The following is a 17,667-nucleotide window of genomic DNA, read 5'->3' on the forward strand; positions in this document are numbered from 1 at the left end:
ATTGAGTCTTTGGTTACTCAGAAATTTCCTCATCTTCAAAAAGGCTGCTCTTGATTGCTGTATTCTTGAGCAAATTTTTGATTTCTGATTCAGATCTTCTGTAATCCAGATTCCTAAGTATTTCAGTTTGTCCACTTGCTCAATATCTTCATTTTTTATTTGGATCCTTGTAACGACTTTGCCCCTCTTACTGATAACCATGGTTTTTGTTTTCTTTATGTTAATTGTTAAACCAAACTGATCCACAGTATCACAAATTGTGTTTAGTAACGTCTGCAGGTATGTCTCACTTTCAGCGATAATAACTGTATCGTCAGCATAACGGATGTTATTTATATTTTCACCATTTATCTTGATCCCTTCTGTACAGTTTTCAAGTGCTTGCGTAAATAACTCTTCGGAATATATATTAAATAGTAATGGTGAAAGTACACAGCCGTGTCTCACTCCTCTACTTATCTGTTGCGCATCCGTGCTATTTCCATCTAATGTTACCACAGCCTGTTAGTTCCAATATTGATTTCTCACTATGTTAAGTCATTTTTATCGAGTCCTTTTCTCTTTAGATATTCCATGAGAATGCTATGTTTAACTTTGTCGAAAGCTTTCTCATAGTCTATAAACGCAACGAAAAGATCTTTTTGTTGATCTCGACATTTTTGGGCAAAATTTGTGAAACTGTTTCCTTAGCCTCTTTTATTTTGTTCCTTATTAATTTATGTTTTTCTCTGTACTTATTTGGGTTTTTATTTCTATATTTTCTTCTTTGTTCCATGATTTCCAGTATTTCTTGAGTCATACAAAGTTTTCGACTTTCTGTTTTCTTTTGTAGAGTTTCTTTCTGTGTAAAATAAAGAGAATCTTTGATTTTGCTCCACATAATGTTCACATTCTCAGTGGTTTCCATTTCTGATGTTAATTTCTTCATTTCTTGATTGATACGAGTTGAAGCCTCATCACGAATATCATTTATCTTGAGTAACTGAATATTCACCTTAGAACTTTTGAATTTTATTATCTTTTTTACCCTCTGTTTCATTTTTGAGATAAGGAGGTTGTGGTCTCAGAGGACATCTGCTCCAGGAAAAGTCTTAACGTTTACAATGGAATTTCTATATCTTTGATTGGTTAGAATAAAGTCGATTTGATTTCTAATGCAATTTTGTTCATTATCCTGTGGTGACCTCCAGGCATATAGTCTACGGGGTGGTAATCAAAACCATGTGTTCATAATCACCAGGTTTTCTTCTTGACAAAATTGAGCTAATCTGTGGCCTCTAGCATTCCTTATTCCTAAACCATAATCCCCTATTGTCGACTCGGCCTTTTCCTATCTTTGGATTTAAATCAACCATTATAGTAATTTTTTCCTTTCTTGTATATTGTAGAAATTGTTTGAATTGTTCATAAAAACGTTCATGTTGTTCAGTTTAAGCATACACTTGTACAACATTAATACTCACTGGCTTATCCTGTATTTGTAATAATAGCATTCTATCCGAAAAGGTAACAAAATTTACAAAGACTGCTTAGATTCTCCTGGAGATAACTATTCCAACTCTATATAGATGATCTCGGGTGTCATTTCCGGAGTAGTATATCATTTTATCAATGACCAATGTTTTACCGGAACCAGGCCAGCGCATTTCGCTTATGCCTAATATTTCTAGGTTCAGTCTGTTCATTTCCTGAATCATGTTGTGCATCTTTCCTTGTTAGAACAAACTCGTCACATTCCATGTCCCGAAATTTAAAAAGGATTTGTTCTCTATATAGGGAGTTGCTACATTCGGGTGGCTCCTTCTCGCGAAGACTCTTAAAGGTCCGCCGCGGACTAGGGGCTATGTGATTGACCGTACTTTGCATGGTTATTGACATGCAATTGACAATAATGTATACAAATACATTATTGACGTTTGGATTTCCATTTTAAAAATAGTTCCCAAATTACAAATTAGGCCAATTATGTTGTTGCGTTATTTGGTTAGCGGTTTCTAGCGCTGTAATTTTCTGCTCATCTTTAGGTTTGTGGACCGAGTAGCGTAACAGTACTGTTGCCCGTTCTAAGCACAGATAAAGTCGGAGGGATTCTTCAGCAAGTTTATCCTCTACTGATGGTTAATAAATATTTTGATAATAGAGACAAAGAAACGGTTATAAGAATTATGAAGTGCGAACTATCCCAAATGAAGTACCAAATCTAAATACTTAAATAATAATTCGTAGACCAAATGGTTAGATAAATGTATAATTCTGATAAAATAGGTAAATAGAATCCTCAATAATAATTCTAAACTGTTTTTTAACTTTGCGTGGTGGAAAAAATATTGACAAATTTTTTAATAAATAAAAGCTTTTTGCTCTGCAATTTGCACCTATAATAGCAACAGCTCTTATAATTAACTAATACCCGTTTATTACAGAATATTTGAGTATGTAACATGCGGAAAGTGGTATAATTGGATGGTTTATGTAATACAAGTGGTGTATACCTTTTTATGGAAAGACTTAGGTTGTTTTTAATATTTAATAGTAAATATGTATAATTTAAAACACATTAGTTGTTTGAGTTTTACAATGAAAATACTATTAATATTTTTAAGTTTAATATTTTTAACTTAAAAAAAATTACATTTTTACTCACTTCCTATTCACAATAATACAGTACAATATACACAGATGTCAATAGTGTCAATGTCAATACAAAAACATTAAGTCAGTGACATAGAACCTTAGAACCATAGAACCATAGAACCATAGAACCATAGAACCATAGAAAAACATAGTTTACAATGATGTATTTCAGCTCTCTATTTAACATGCATGTAGAGACCAGACTTGAACGTTTTTGCACAGAAAGATGCAATTCTGTTTGTAAAATAAATTTGCATCAACATGTCAAAAAAAAAATGATTTACAACGTTTTTGTTTACACCCATTCATTTTTATTTTAACTGGACTATTCAGAAAATTTATCCATCATATCTAGATTAGTTTATTTCTATCTCGAACGGTACCGTTATAATCTATCTAAACTAAAAATTACCCCCTTTTATCAAAGCCCAATTCGAAATATTATCTTAAAACACCATTCAAAAGAACACTTCCTTTCATTCAAAAGGTGACTGCCCCTCATTCACAACATTACTACACATATCTTTTACGTTCTACAACAAGTACAGTAACACCTTGCAATACGACCTTCTTCAACAATATAAGGTAGGTCTTAAGATAAGGAACCCTCCTTTTACTTGTAAGTCAATTCATTCAAGAATTCAATTGTATTATATGTTTTTTCAACAGGTGGTATACATATTATAATCTGATACAGGGTGAAGTATATTTTTGCGTTTTATTAGCAATAATGATTTGGTATTTTTTTTTTGGCGTAGACAATCATAATATTGGCCGAATCTAATATTTGAAGACACAGAACATATTTAAAAACAAAAATTATAGAATTAAATCTTACAAAATTAAATAACTTATAAAATTATAAGGAGTCTTATAAGAAAAAATGCAAAAAGGTAATTAAAGCCGATCTTGGAATGATTCTTCCTTTCTCATGATTAGTCACTTTTTGGACTTAGATTCAAGACCTATTTAGCCAGTCAATTCTTTGAATAAGTAAAAACAGTTAACTTTTATACTTGCTTTAAATTTATATCGAACAATTTCCTATTTTGTTCATTATAGACATATAATATAAGATAAACTGAGCGTTACAATACGCCTTTCTCCCAGTACGACAGAGAAAACTGACGTAAGTAGTCTAATTTTTTTAACTTTAACATCTCCACGGTTATACTATTTTGTAATGATTTGTTATTCTTTGTTTCCCGTATTCTTCATGATGCCTTCATTATATTCATTTAGTTCCTTTACAAATATTTTTATGTGTATGGGTTGAAAAGCAGTGGCAAAAGAATGCAGCCCTGTCTAACCCCCTTAGATAGAAGTGGTTAAATGTTAATTCACCGTATGTCCATACTTAATGTGAGCTGTTTATTTCCAATACATATTTGTAATAATCTGGATGTCCTTATTCTCAAGTCAAATGTTATTAGTGTCCTTAACTCTTAGTCCAATTTTTGTGAAGGCGATTTTCTATCTATCACCTCAGGTTGTTTTAATTTTCTTTTTCGCTTCAAATTAGCCCTTGATGCTTATCTTTGCTCATACCTACAAAGCTTACAGTTATATGAAATAAAGAAAATAAAAAAATGGCAACATAATTCATCTGCTTTTGTAAATATCGACCGGAAACTATCAAGTTATTTCGTCGTATCTTCTAGAACATTTCAAAACATTTTTTTATAATGTCACATATTCGAAAACGCAAACAAAAGGAAATAAAATCAATAAACCCTCGTTGAATTCGACCCCTTAAACCACTGCATGTCCTTGTTCCTCAAAATGTTACAAGTTTCCCCTCGGATGTCCTGGTGCAAGCCTGCAGTAGATGCAGCTGGCGGAGGCTTTGTTCTCAGACTCGGGTGAAAGGTAAAGGGTGTAGGGCACGCGTTGATGGCCCTCCTTACTCCGATTCCCCTCAAGACTCGTGCTAGACATAGTTTATACCTGTTGTGAGACTAGTATTTTGTGTTATTTGGAAGTCAGAGGCGGAGAAATTATTAAGAAGGCAGCTTACCTGTTGAATTTTTTTATACACTTTGCTTTTTATTTCAACTTAGTCTTTATTATTTATACTAGTCTTGAAAATGTATGAACTAGTATGAAAATTATAACGTATTTCGTCACATTCTCGTAGTATGCATAGATGGAGTTTGATCCACTTTGTAGTTTTGGCAATTTGTTTGATCACCTTTCTTAAATAATCACAAACATTGGTCAAATGTGGGCTTTACACCAACAATAAATTCTCGAAGAAATTCATGATTTTATTCATCAATTACTGGGTCAATAAATGGTTTTATTATTGGATATTATATATTGTTTGTTTGAATAAAGTTATATTTGGAAATATAATCAGAAAACAATAATATTGTTTTTAAAAATTGATTAAGAAGTAATGATTGTACAAAAAATTATGCTGAATTTAGTAAGGAGTAAGAGCTTGAATAAGAGGTAAAAATTAGTGGAAATTACATGTAATTAGTGGAAACTAGGAAAGACAAGGATGTGTGCTTTCTCCTTTACTTTTTAAGATGTATTTAGAAGAATTGTTTAAAGAGGCATTAGAAGATGAAAATGAAGGCATATTTATTAACGGAGCACTTCTGAATAATCTTAGATACGCAGAGAAGCAGCAGAGAAGGACTACAGGTCATGGTGGTAACCAACAACAAAATTGAGGAAGACAGTGTTTATGCTGAAGGAAAACTATTAGGCAGGGTGCACAGATATCAGTACTTAGGTTGCGAACTAAATGAAGAATAGTATAGAAGTACAAAAATAAAACGGCGTATTGAGATAGCTAGAAGTGCTTTCAATAAGATGAAAGCAATATTATGCAATGGAAAACTCAACATCAAAATTAGAACTAGAGTATTGAGATGCTACGTGTTCTCTGTCCTGTTGTATGGACTTGAGGCCTGGACAATTACAGAGGCGACAGAGAAAAGACTCATTAACTTTTAAATGTGGTGTTATCGAAGAATGTGAAAAATATTTTGAACACAACACATAACAAATGCGAAAACGCTACGAAGAATGAAAAAAGATAAAGAAATACTCAACACAAAGAAAAGAAAAATGAACTACTTTGGTCACACACTAAGAAACGAGAAATACGAATTGATGCGGCTGGTCATACAAGGGAAGGTGGAAGGCAAAAGGGGACCGGGAAGAAGACGCACGTCCTGGTTGAAGAATCTGAGACAATGGAGTGGGAAAACGTCAATAGAACTTTTCAGAACGGCTAGATAGAGTCAAATGGGCCATAATGATCGCCAATGTCCTTAGGGATGATGCACGTTAAGAAGAAGTGGAAACTGTTGATTTTTAGATACCGAAGATAATTTCAAATAACTTAAATAAGGACAACATAGCTAAAGAAACAGAAAAAGTGGTAATTTTATTTTTTTATATGATAGAACCAGAAAATCTAGCATTCATTACATACTAAAAATTAACTGTAGTTGGTGAAAGATGGGTAAAATACTTTTTATAATCTTTTAACCACTATTCATAATATATTCCCAAGATATACCTAATATAAATAAATATGTTTATTGTTAGAATATTGAGATGTATAGAATTCTAATCAAAAAGAGAAGTTTTAAAGAAATGAATACTTAAAAATAAATAAAAAATGGAAATAACCAGTAATACTTTACCACTAATTTGTGAGCTGATTCTTTTTAATTTTAATGATCTGTCTTCAGCATGTTAAAATTTGCTATATTAAATAGTAGGGTAGAGTGGGGCTAAACTAAATATGTATATAAAAATAAAATAATTTTTAAATATTATATAATTTACATGGTAAGTGACGAATCATAATAACAGCAATAAAAGCTTATATTAATATCTGTTATAAATAAGCAACTATGATTTTATTCCAAATAAAAAATCATATTTACAGATTTTATCCGTAGGATATGAAATATGCATTTAAGAAAAATAGTCAATAAAGAAAGGAAACTATGAAAAATATATCGATGGTAGTAAGCCTATTGGAAGAAAGAACAAAACTAGTAGCAAGCCAATGGCTTCATGTAGAAAAAGAGGAGAAAAGGGCACAACAGCAACATATCAGAGAATTGGAACTGGCGGAAGACATGCATTGAAGAGAAATAGATTTATTAGATTTAAAAGTTAAATTATGCAATGAAAAATTTAATAAAAAAAAATTATGTATATTAATGATCCTTCTGAGGTTTTCCCATGACACAAAAATATTTTATAGGGCTCTCAAACATTTTCAACTTAAGTAAGTTCACTAATGTCTTTATTTGGAAATTCTTCTTCTAAAATTGTCTCCACGTTGATTTTTCAATTGAATCATTTCAACTGTGCTAAAATGGGAAACTTTTTTTCCGTACACATTCTGTTACATATCTGGAATTCATTATACAAATTTTCAGGATGTCTTGGTGAACTGTTTTAGTGGACTTGATCTGAATGTTCATTTAAAATCTTATCAATAATATATAATTATCCATACCTGGTTAAAAAATATATAACTAAGTATTTAGAGCATATCTAGGGAGTATCACAAAATTATCAGAATTTAAAAAATGAGAGTTTATCAATCTCATTTTTAGAGTTCGTGAAATTTGAGAGCCCTTCCATATTTTGACCATCTTTCCTATGTTGACTTTTGCTAGATCACATCTACGTTTTATTTCTTCCTATAGTGACCACGTGTTGATGATCAATGATCGCAAATACTTATAATAAACTTCGAGGAAAGGCTAAATATAAGAGGTGAGACAGGGCTTCCAACTCGAGGACATTGACGACGAAAGAGAGAAAGATAACATCCCAACAGAGGTAGAAGTCATCCAAGCTATACAAAAATTAAAAGAAGACAAAGCTCCTGGGACAGATGGCATTCCTTTAGAACTTTTAAAGCATGGCAAAAACAACCTGACATGTATATGTAGACTGGTGGAACTGATCTGGAAGCAAATAAAGTTGCCAGAAGACTGGAATGTAGGTATAACTGTACCTATCCACAAGAAAGGAGATCAAACAATATGTGACAACTACAGGAATAACCCTCCTAAACGTAACGTACAAAATATTGGCATATATTCTTTACGAGCGACTATCGGCATACTGTGAAGACATAATAGGTAAATATCAGTGGGGGTTTCGTAAAGAAAGATCAACGACCAATCAAATATTCCTTCTAAGGCAAGCTCTGGAGAAAACATATGAGTATGGCATTGATACTCATCACCTGTTTGTTGATTTTAGATGTGCCTATGATAGTATTGAAAGAAACGCACTGTACAAGGCCATGATAGAATTCAACATACCAGTACACTTAGTAAAATTGGTGAAAGCGACCCTCTCAAGATTCGAGTGTAAAGTTAGAGTGCAGAACGGAGTTTCCAGAACGTTCTAGTCTCAAATAGGAACTAGACAAGGAGACAGCCTATCATGCCTTCTATTCAATATTGCACTAGAGAAAGCGATAAGAGAATCTGGAATAACAACCAGAGGAACTATTATTAATCGCAGTGTACAATTACTAGCGTACGCCGATGACGTCGACATTATTGCAAGAAGAAAGGCCGACGTGGTGAATCATTCAAGGCGCTTGAAGCAGCAACAAAAAGAATGGGACTAGAGGTTAACACTAGTAAGACGAAGTATATGAAAGTAAAGATCTAACGATCGGAACATATACTTTCGAAGGAGTAAGAAAGTTTAATACCTAGGCTCACAAATTAATCAGAATAATGCAGTGAGTGCAGAAATTAACAGACGGATATATCTGGCAAATAGAGCCTATTATGGATTAAAAAAAATTTTAACAACAAGCCTAATTACAAAAAGAACGAAACTAGTGATATACAGAACTCTTATCAAGCCCATCCTCACCTACGCGTCGGAAACATGGACTATGAAAAAGAGCGATGAAGAACGTTTAAGATGCTTTGAACGTAAAATCCTCCGGCATATCTATAGAGGAATCATCATCATCATCATCACTGGCTCGACAACCCTTTTTGGGTCTTGGCCTGTTCTAGGATTCTTCTCCATTCCGATCTGTTTCGTGCTTTTTTTCTCCAGTTTTTTATTTTTAAGGTTGTTATATCATTTTCTATTTGTTCTAAGTATCTCAGTTTCGGTCTTCCTCTTGTTTTTTTCCTACTGGCATCTGTTTGAATATTTTGTTTGGTATTTCGCCTTCTTCCATTCTTTCTACATGTCCTATCCAACGCAGCCGTCCCATTTTGATGAATGTTATAATATCCGGATCCTGGTATATTTTGTATAGTTCAGAGTTGTATCGTCTTCGCCATATTCCGTTTTCTTTTGTGCCCTTATATATGTGTCGCAAGATTTTTCTTTCGAAGGTGGCTAACAACGGTTCCTCTCTTTTAGTAAGTGTCCAGGTTTCTGAGCCATATGTCAGTACCGGTCTTATTAGGGTTTTATATATTTGGCATTTTGTCTTTCTTGCGACGTTATCTGATCTTAGGTGTCTAATTAAGCCATGGTAACATTTATTTTCAATAAATATTCGCCTCTTCACTTCCTCCGTAACGTTATTTTCAGACGTGACTAGGGATCCCAAGTATATAAAGTTTTTTACCTCCTCTATGTTGTATTCTCCTATTGTTATATTTTGTGGCTGCCTTATTTCTGCGTTTTTTCTTACCTGCATATATTTTGTTTTGGTTGTATGCCTCTATCATTTCTCTTCTTGATCTTGCGATTATGTCAACATCATCTGCAAATGCTAGTATTTGCACGCTTTTATTAATGATTGTTCCTCGTGTATTGACTGTTGTGTCCCTCAGTATTTTCTCGAGCACGATGTTGAACAAGATGCATGATAGAGCGTCTCCCTGGCGTAGTCCCTTTTTCACATCTATTGTTTCCGTTAATTCATTTTGTATCCGGATTCTACTTTCTACTTTTAGAGATTCTTTTATCAGTTCTATTAGTTGTGTTGGTATATTAAATTCTTTCATTGCTTTTATTAAGAATTCTCGGTTTATATTGTCATATGCGCTTTCAAAGTCTATGAAGAGATGATGGGTGTCGATGTTATATTCACTTGTTTTTTCGAGGATCTGTCGCAGAACAAATATCTGGTCTATTGTTGACTTCTGTCTACAGAAGCCAGTTTGGTATTTTTGGAAGCCACCAACTATTTTTTCAGCGTGTGGTCTAAGTCTTTCATAAATGACATTGGACATTATTTTGTATGCTGCATTCAGCAGCGTGATTCCACGGTAGTTTCCACATTCTAACTGATTTCCTTTTTTATGTAGTGATACAATAATACCGCTATTTCACTCCGTTGGTAGCTGTTTATTCGACCATATCTTTGTTATCAATTCATGTATTGTTTTTTGTAGTGCGTCTCCTCATTCCTTTAGTAACTCCGATGCTATTTGATCCGATCCGGGTGCTTTATTGTTCTTTAATTTTTCTACTGCTGCTCTAATCTCGGATATTGTTGGTGGAGTCTTTTCTCTGTTGTCTGCTTGGTCTAATGGTATGTCAGGGGTCGTCTCTCTCCGATCTCCTTCAAACTTTTCCGTAAAATGTTCTGTCCATCTACTTAGTATCTCTTGCTGTTCTGTCAATATATTACCTTCCTTATCTCTACACATCATTGTTCTCGATTTGAAGTCTTTTCTGCTTTTGTTTAGTCTCTGATAAAATTTTCTTGTCTCTGTTGATTTACTTAGTTCTTGTAGTTCTTGAAGTTCTTTGTTCATATACTCTCTCTTTTTTCTTCGGTGAGTTTTCTTTTCTTCTTTGCGTAGTCGTTTATATCCTTCCTCTGCTTGTCGGGTTCTGTGCCCCTGTTGCATCAGTAAATATGCTCTGTTTTTTTTGTCTGTGATGATCTGACATTCTTCGTCAAACCAGTCATTCGTTCTTGTTTTTCTGTCTCTACCTTTTATGCCTAGTACTTCTTTAGCTGCCTGTTGTTGTTTATCTTTTCTTTATACTCTTTATTTTTGTTTGTTTCTTTGAGTCTTTCTACCTTGTATCGTTCATGTTTAGAGCCTCTTTCCTTTTTGATGTTTGAAATTCTAGCCCTTACCCTACTTTCGACCAGGTAGTGATCAGAATCCGCATTTGCCCCTCTTCTAGTGCGGACGTTTATTATATTCGATTGGTGTCTCGAGTCTACAATAACATGATCTATTATATTTACTGTAAGTCCATCCGGGGATTTCCAGGTAGCTTTGTGTATATCTTTGCGAGCGTATGTGCTGGCAATCACCATGTTAAGTGATCTTGCTAGGTTTATTAACCTATTGCCATTGTCATTTGATTGCTCATGGAGACTGTGCCTACCTATTGTGGGTTGGAATTGCTGTTCTTTTCCAACTTTGGCGTTTAGGTCTCCATAGATTATTTTTATATCATTTTTTGGGCATAACTGATATGCGGACTGTAATTCGTCATAAAATTCTTCTTTAATTTCCGCTTCTTTTTCTTCTGTCGGGGCATGCGCATTAATTAGACTGTAGTTAAAGAAACGACCTTTAACTCTTAAAATGCACAGTCTTGGACTAATGGCTCTAAAATCTCTTATAGTATGCTTTACTCTCTTGTTTACTATGAATCCTGTGCCCAAGACGTGATCTTTAGGATCGCAGCTGTAGAAAATCGTATGGCTTCTTTTTTCCGTTATATTGTTTTCAATCCACCTCATTTCTTGTATGGCAGTTATGTCTATTTTGTATCTGTCTAGTTCATTTAGGAGATTTTGGAGAGCTCCCAATCTATATAAGGTACGAATATTCCATGTCGCAAACCTCAAATCGTGTTCCTTTTTCTCGCACAGTCGTCGTCGTTTGATCCGTCCGGCGGAGGATGGAGGATGGAGGAATACAGACGCTATAATTTCGAACTTTACCGCCGATATGACAAACCTGATATTATTAAGTCCATCAAAATTAACTGGCTACGGTGGTTAGGTCACATGGAGAGAATAAATGAGATGGAGCCGTCAAAACATATTTATAACCAAAGAATACATGAAGTGAGAAGAAGATACAGACCCAGAGCACGATGTAAGGATCAGGTGGAGGAAGACTTAAGGATGTTGGGAGTACGAAACTGGAAAGTCAAGGCGAAGAATAGGAGAGAATGGAGACTTATCCTTGAGTAGGCCAAGACCCACCATGGGTTGTGGAGCCAATGATGATGATGATAATATTGATCCCAAATACTTATTATTACAAGAAAAGACAGCGTGAAAGGTGAGTAGAAAACTTATTGTAGACATAAAAGAACAGTTATAGACACGAAAAATTTATATCAAGAATTTGTTTACGGATTATTGCCATGCAACGAACACTGTTGAATTGGATGGACTAAATATAGTGAAAAGTAAGATAATCAAAGTCATAGAACAAACAAAAGATAGGAACGAAACAGACTGCGATGAAATACCAATTGAATACCTAAAAGTTTCCGTTAAGGACAACCTAAATATCATATAGGTCTTAAAATGGGCCTAAAATAGGTCTAAAAATGAACCTTCAGAAAACAAAAATAATGAATAAATTACAAACTAATATTGTTATTGACAACGTCAGTCTTGAAAATGTAGATCACTAAGAAAACCAAATAGCCGAAATAAAAAGACGCATACAATTGTCTTGGGTAGCTTTCGCAAATTAAGCTTGAAGAATAACTATATACCAATGTGTCTAAAACGTAGAGTTTATGACAAATGTATCTTGCCTGTAACTACATATGGACTGAAGACCATGGCTTTTATCAAGAAAACATTAGAGCAGCTCAGTACAACCCAAAAAGCGATGAAGAGGGCCATGCTAGGGATTAGTTTGAAAGACAGGATTCGAAATATCGACATTCGTGAAAGAACAAAGATTACTGATGTCGCAGAACGTATAGCAAGGCTCAAGTGGCAATGGGTCGGACATGTTGCCCGCGATAATCCTGAAAAATGAACACAGAGATTAACAAACTGGAGACCAAGAGAGAACAGGCGAGGAATAGGCAGACCACAGAAGAGGTGGACAGATGATATCAAACAAGTCGCGAGCAAGCAGTGGATGAGAATTGCCAAGAGTAGAAATCAATGGAAGCAAATGGATGGGGCCTATGTCCAGCAGTGGACGAATACAGGCTGAAGAAGAAGAAGAAAAAGAAATATCATATACGATATCGGTTAACTTCTGTCGAATTGATTAAAGTCTATGTTTATCACACCTGTTCCTGCAGTAAATATCGCCCTAAAAGTTTAATGAGTCACATCCTTAAAGTATTCTTGTGTATTATTTATTTTAAAACAAGAACAAAGTAAGAACAAGGTATATGTAATATACATTTCGGTTTCAGATACGGTTTTTCTGTGTAATGCTAGTCTTGGTTCAGAAATGTCTGGATCAGCAAAAATGTGTTAGGCCTGCTTTATGGAATATAAGAAAGGGTTGGACACTATCAAACACGATAAACTTATAGAATTATCAAATCTTTCAAGACTTGGCACTAAGGACATCCAAAGAATTAAAATTCTCAATTGGAATCAAACAGCTCATATCAAGTATGGAGATATAGTGTCTCTAACTTAAAAATTACTCAGGAAGTTGGAAAGGATTGCATTATTTTGCCTTTTATGTCGCAAATGTGACTTTTATCGACCTTGTTTGTGAATTTTATTAAGTTACTGACAAATAACTTTTGTGTTTTAAGAAATTTGTGTTTTAAGAAAGCAAAATGTTGTCAACAAGATGGGTTATATTTCGAAAAAAACTTTAAACCTTGTGGTGGAGTGGTTAACTCTCCAAGAAAGGAAGGCTCATTTTAAAGCTTGCTCAAATTACTATTTTTTTTGTTAGCTCTGTATATTCACCATTGTCTTAGATATGGTATCAAAGATAGAAATTTAATATATGATAAAAAAGCCTTGAGATATAATACGTACATACATAAATAGAGTTATCAATAAGGAGTCTTGAGTATTAGAAGTCATAGTGGTATGACGATTATAATATTCTATTTCACCAAAAACCTGGTAGAAAATGAATGAATATATAAATAAATCAATATATAATAAATTATTCGAAGTTAGATATATTCATCCAAAATAATTTTGATCAAAGGTATTTATTAGCAAATAAATATTTAATCAAAAATTGTGTTCAACAAACTAAACCTTTGGGAATTTATATTATGGCCGAATTTATATTATCATCTTGTACAGTCCTCGTTAAAATTCAACCTATATTTCTAAAAATACTAAACATGGCAAATAGTCCGTCCACACATCAAAGAAGCAATCTGATCGGCTTTGCTGCCGCATACTCCTGATAGATATTTTATATAATTTATTCATTGAGCGAATGCAGCTGTAATGTTCCACATAAGAGGCTTACGGCTCTAGACACATTAAAATCATATCAAATATGCATATCGTAGGCTGCTGCATTTACCTGAGAATTTTTAAAGCGAGCACAAGGGGAATATTCGCCCAAACGACAAGAGGATTTGCGTAGGATTTGGCCTTTTTGGAATATATATTTTTTCCTGAAAGGTTTCGTCATGTTATAGAGATATTTACGAGGCAAACAGTTTTTAGTAGTAATAATTACAGAATTAAGATCACGACAGAAACCTACAAAAGAAAATAATAAGAAGAAAAACAAAAAGTAACTTAGATTCCAAGTTCATATTTGTACTGCTCTTACTTACTCACTTGTTCTTTGCGCCAGTGTTGATTATTTTGACTTAATTTATATTTTTATTTTGTACTTTTCATACTGATTCGTAGCCATGTTTGTCTTTCGACCTTCCTTATCATTATTATATCTTAGTTTTTTGGTCTTTGCTCAACTCGCATTCCTCTCTCTCTCTCTCTCTCTCTCTCTCTCTCTCTCTCTCTCTCTCTCTCAATTTCAATTGTTATATAAAGATCATCGTATGTGCAAAAAGCAACATAATGGTCCTTCAAGCCAGATAGCCTTCTTATTTTTCTGTTTTGTCTGTGTTTAGGGTTCTCTACTAGTGGATACCTTTTTTCCATGTTCGTATCCATGTCTAGTTGCGGTTTCCTGTTTATAGGAGCCTTGTCGGTTATGATAACCAGTTGATATGTCTTTACTTACGGTTTGCTTATGTTAGGAGCCTAGTCGGTTATTGTAATCATATTACTTTCGTTGCTTACGGTTTCCTTATGGAAGGGGACTTTGTCAATTATGATAACCATTTTATATACCTTGCTTGAAGGTTCCTAGGTAGGAACCTAGTCAGTTATGATAACCATTTCTTGGGGTATTTCTTTTATCTCAAAAGATACCCACTCGTCTGCCGAAAGACATTCTACTTTTAACATTGTACAAGGTTTCTTTACTGGACACCTTCTTGCGGTAATCATAACTCATAACCATATAGTCACGTATTTCTTTATTACTAAAAGATACCCAGCCGTCTGCCGAAACACATTTTTTCTGATTTCTTTGTTCAAGGTGCTCCCCTGATTTTTCCCTTACTTGGTCGACCATAGGGGCTAATATACTACAGTAGGTAGCCGCTGCTATAAAAACTTAACATAACTTTGAAATATAATTCCAACCAGTATCTGGAATCAGTAAACGCACTAGCCGCATTCTAATCCATCCAAAAAGCATTTGAAGACACCGACAAGTACTCCTGTCCAACTACTTGAAGCAAAAAATATTTGCCATAAGTATCAATTTAAAATTTCTGTAAAACTTTAGGCAGGACTTACTTTGCTTTTTATTAATTTTAGGATTAAAAGATTTTTTGTACAATAAATATGATTAGTTAATATCTTGGTTTGTTTGTCCCAGCGAAACTCATTTACTTAAGGCTTATCCTCGAAAATCCTAACTGTAAAATTCAGTGCGATATCTATTTCAAAAATATCTTTCTTTACAAAAACAAAATCTATTCACGAAGAATAGTCTAAACGTCATCTTGTACTAAAGTTGGGCTTTTTACCTACTTACAACCGGACACCCACCCCCTGTAGTGAAAAGTCTTGGGTCTATACAATAAAGCGAGCGGGAGGTCTTCTATTCAGTGCGGTTATGATGTAATTAGAATAATAGGAGTATACCAGAGTAATATTATTTATTAAATAATTAATTCACAACTTAGCAAAGGTACATACAGGTATGTATAACAAGATATTTTGAGGTCACAGTATTGCCGAATTCGTTTTTTTATGTCTTATATTTTCTTTTGTTTTTTTTTTTGTTACTTTTTTACTGACAAATTGGCTTTTAACGTAGAATTACAGTTTGATGATAAATATTCTGAAATGGAAAATGTTGAGAAGTGGCGAATAAAAACATTCATGAAATTAAAATGAAAGGATTTACGTCTATTAATAGTGCGATTTATAAAATTAGCGGTGTTCTCGAATTGAGGACCGCTACCTGAACAGCCAAAATAAGTGCACCGAATTACGGACCGAACGAGATTTTAATGAGTAAGGCAATATTTAATAACAAAATATTATTTTAGATTTAGTTTATTTTGAACTGTCTTGAAAGGTAGTCAAAATGAGTGAAATTAAAATGATCTTAAGTGAAAAGGGAAACTCGTTAATTGTGTTGGATGATTATAAGTATCGTGAAAAAAAGTCCTTAAAAGTGGTGAAAAGTTTTGGACATGTAGGGTAAATAAATGTAACGCAAAATTGTTTACGCTGGGTTAAGTTAGGTTAGGTTAGGAATAAGGGAAAACAGTGATGCTATGAATTCTTTGACAAGAAAAGACATTAACTAAGTAATAAATAATATGTATTACAAGATACGTCAAATCCAACAGCGTTTACCAACCTGTATTTCCGATGCGAAAGTATAAATATTAAATGTAAATATGTATACCTCTTTTATTTTTATAAATATTAACTGTAAATATGTGTAACGCTTTTATGTTTAAAATATTGTTTCTTAAATAAGCAATAACTATATACGATTATTGGGATTCGTACTTTTAATAATATTTTATACCTTCTTGAAGTCTTGGTCCTCAATTCGTGCGATTTTTTCAGGTATAAAAGTAAACCCTTACTTAAAATTTCATTTTGGTCCTCAATTCGTGTCTGCCCAAAATTAGTACTTGAAGCCCAAATCGCGGGAGGAATATGTGCATCAGTTTTCAAATATTTATTATTTACTATATAATTTTTAAATTGAACCACTTTCACTTCTTTAGGTAATAATGTATCTGTTTTGACAACTAAATAAGTAATTAGACAAAATAATGAGTATTATTTTGAAATTATTAATTTCAAAACAGGAGTTTAAAGAATTAGAAGGAGGTAGTCCGGGCCCGGTTGAACAGTCAAGCTTATTCCAGTGGAATAAGTAGGAAGTGCCAAAACTAAATCATCTACATATCTTTTAATAAAAGGAATGAAAAAAGTGCAACTGTTGATACAATCACTGATAACATCATCCATGACATAGCTACTTAGAATGGGTGAAAGACTAGATCCCATAATTTAAACAAAAGGTCAGAAATTCAAAATCTAAGCAAAATTTATAATTATATTATTTCTATGTAGTTTATATATGAAACCAGTAAACTATCACATTTTGATTTAATTTTCCATGTATTTGTTACATTTTTTCAGGCATCTATCAATGGTGAATAAATCTTCTTCTTTTTTGTTACTAAACAAAAAAGAATTTTTATACAAAATTTTATTTTTGGCAATATAATTGTCAAAAATAAAAATTTTAAGTTGGTATTTATGACATTGAGGCTTAATTGTAATTGTCACTATTCAAATTTATTTATAAATTCAATTGTTTTTATGTTAAGAAACTTTTTCAAAATTATATTAAATTTTCTGAGAAGCATTTATTAGATTATAGCATTTTTGTATTAATATTTTTTGAAATATGTTAGCAGCATTTTTATATACTAAATATTTGTAATGTACGTAGAAATTACATACAAATTAAAAAAAGAGTGATCAAAATCCATTGAGTAGATCCGGAGATATAGAAAATTTTATTAGTTTAAAATTGTTTGTTCGGTATTTAAACG

This window comes from Diabrotica undecimpunctata, chromosome 6 (genome assembly GCF_040954645.1).
Source record: "Diabrotica undecimpunctata isolate CICGRU chromosome 6, icDiaUnde3, whole genome shotgun sequence".
NCBI classification, from domain to species: domain Eukaryota; kingdom Metazoa; phylum Arthropoda; class Insecta; order Coleoptera; family Chrysomelidae; genus Diabrotica; species Diabrotica undecimpunctata.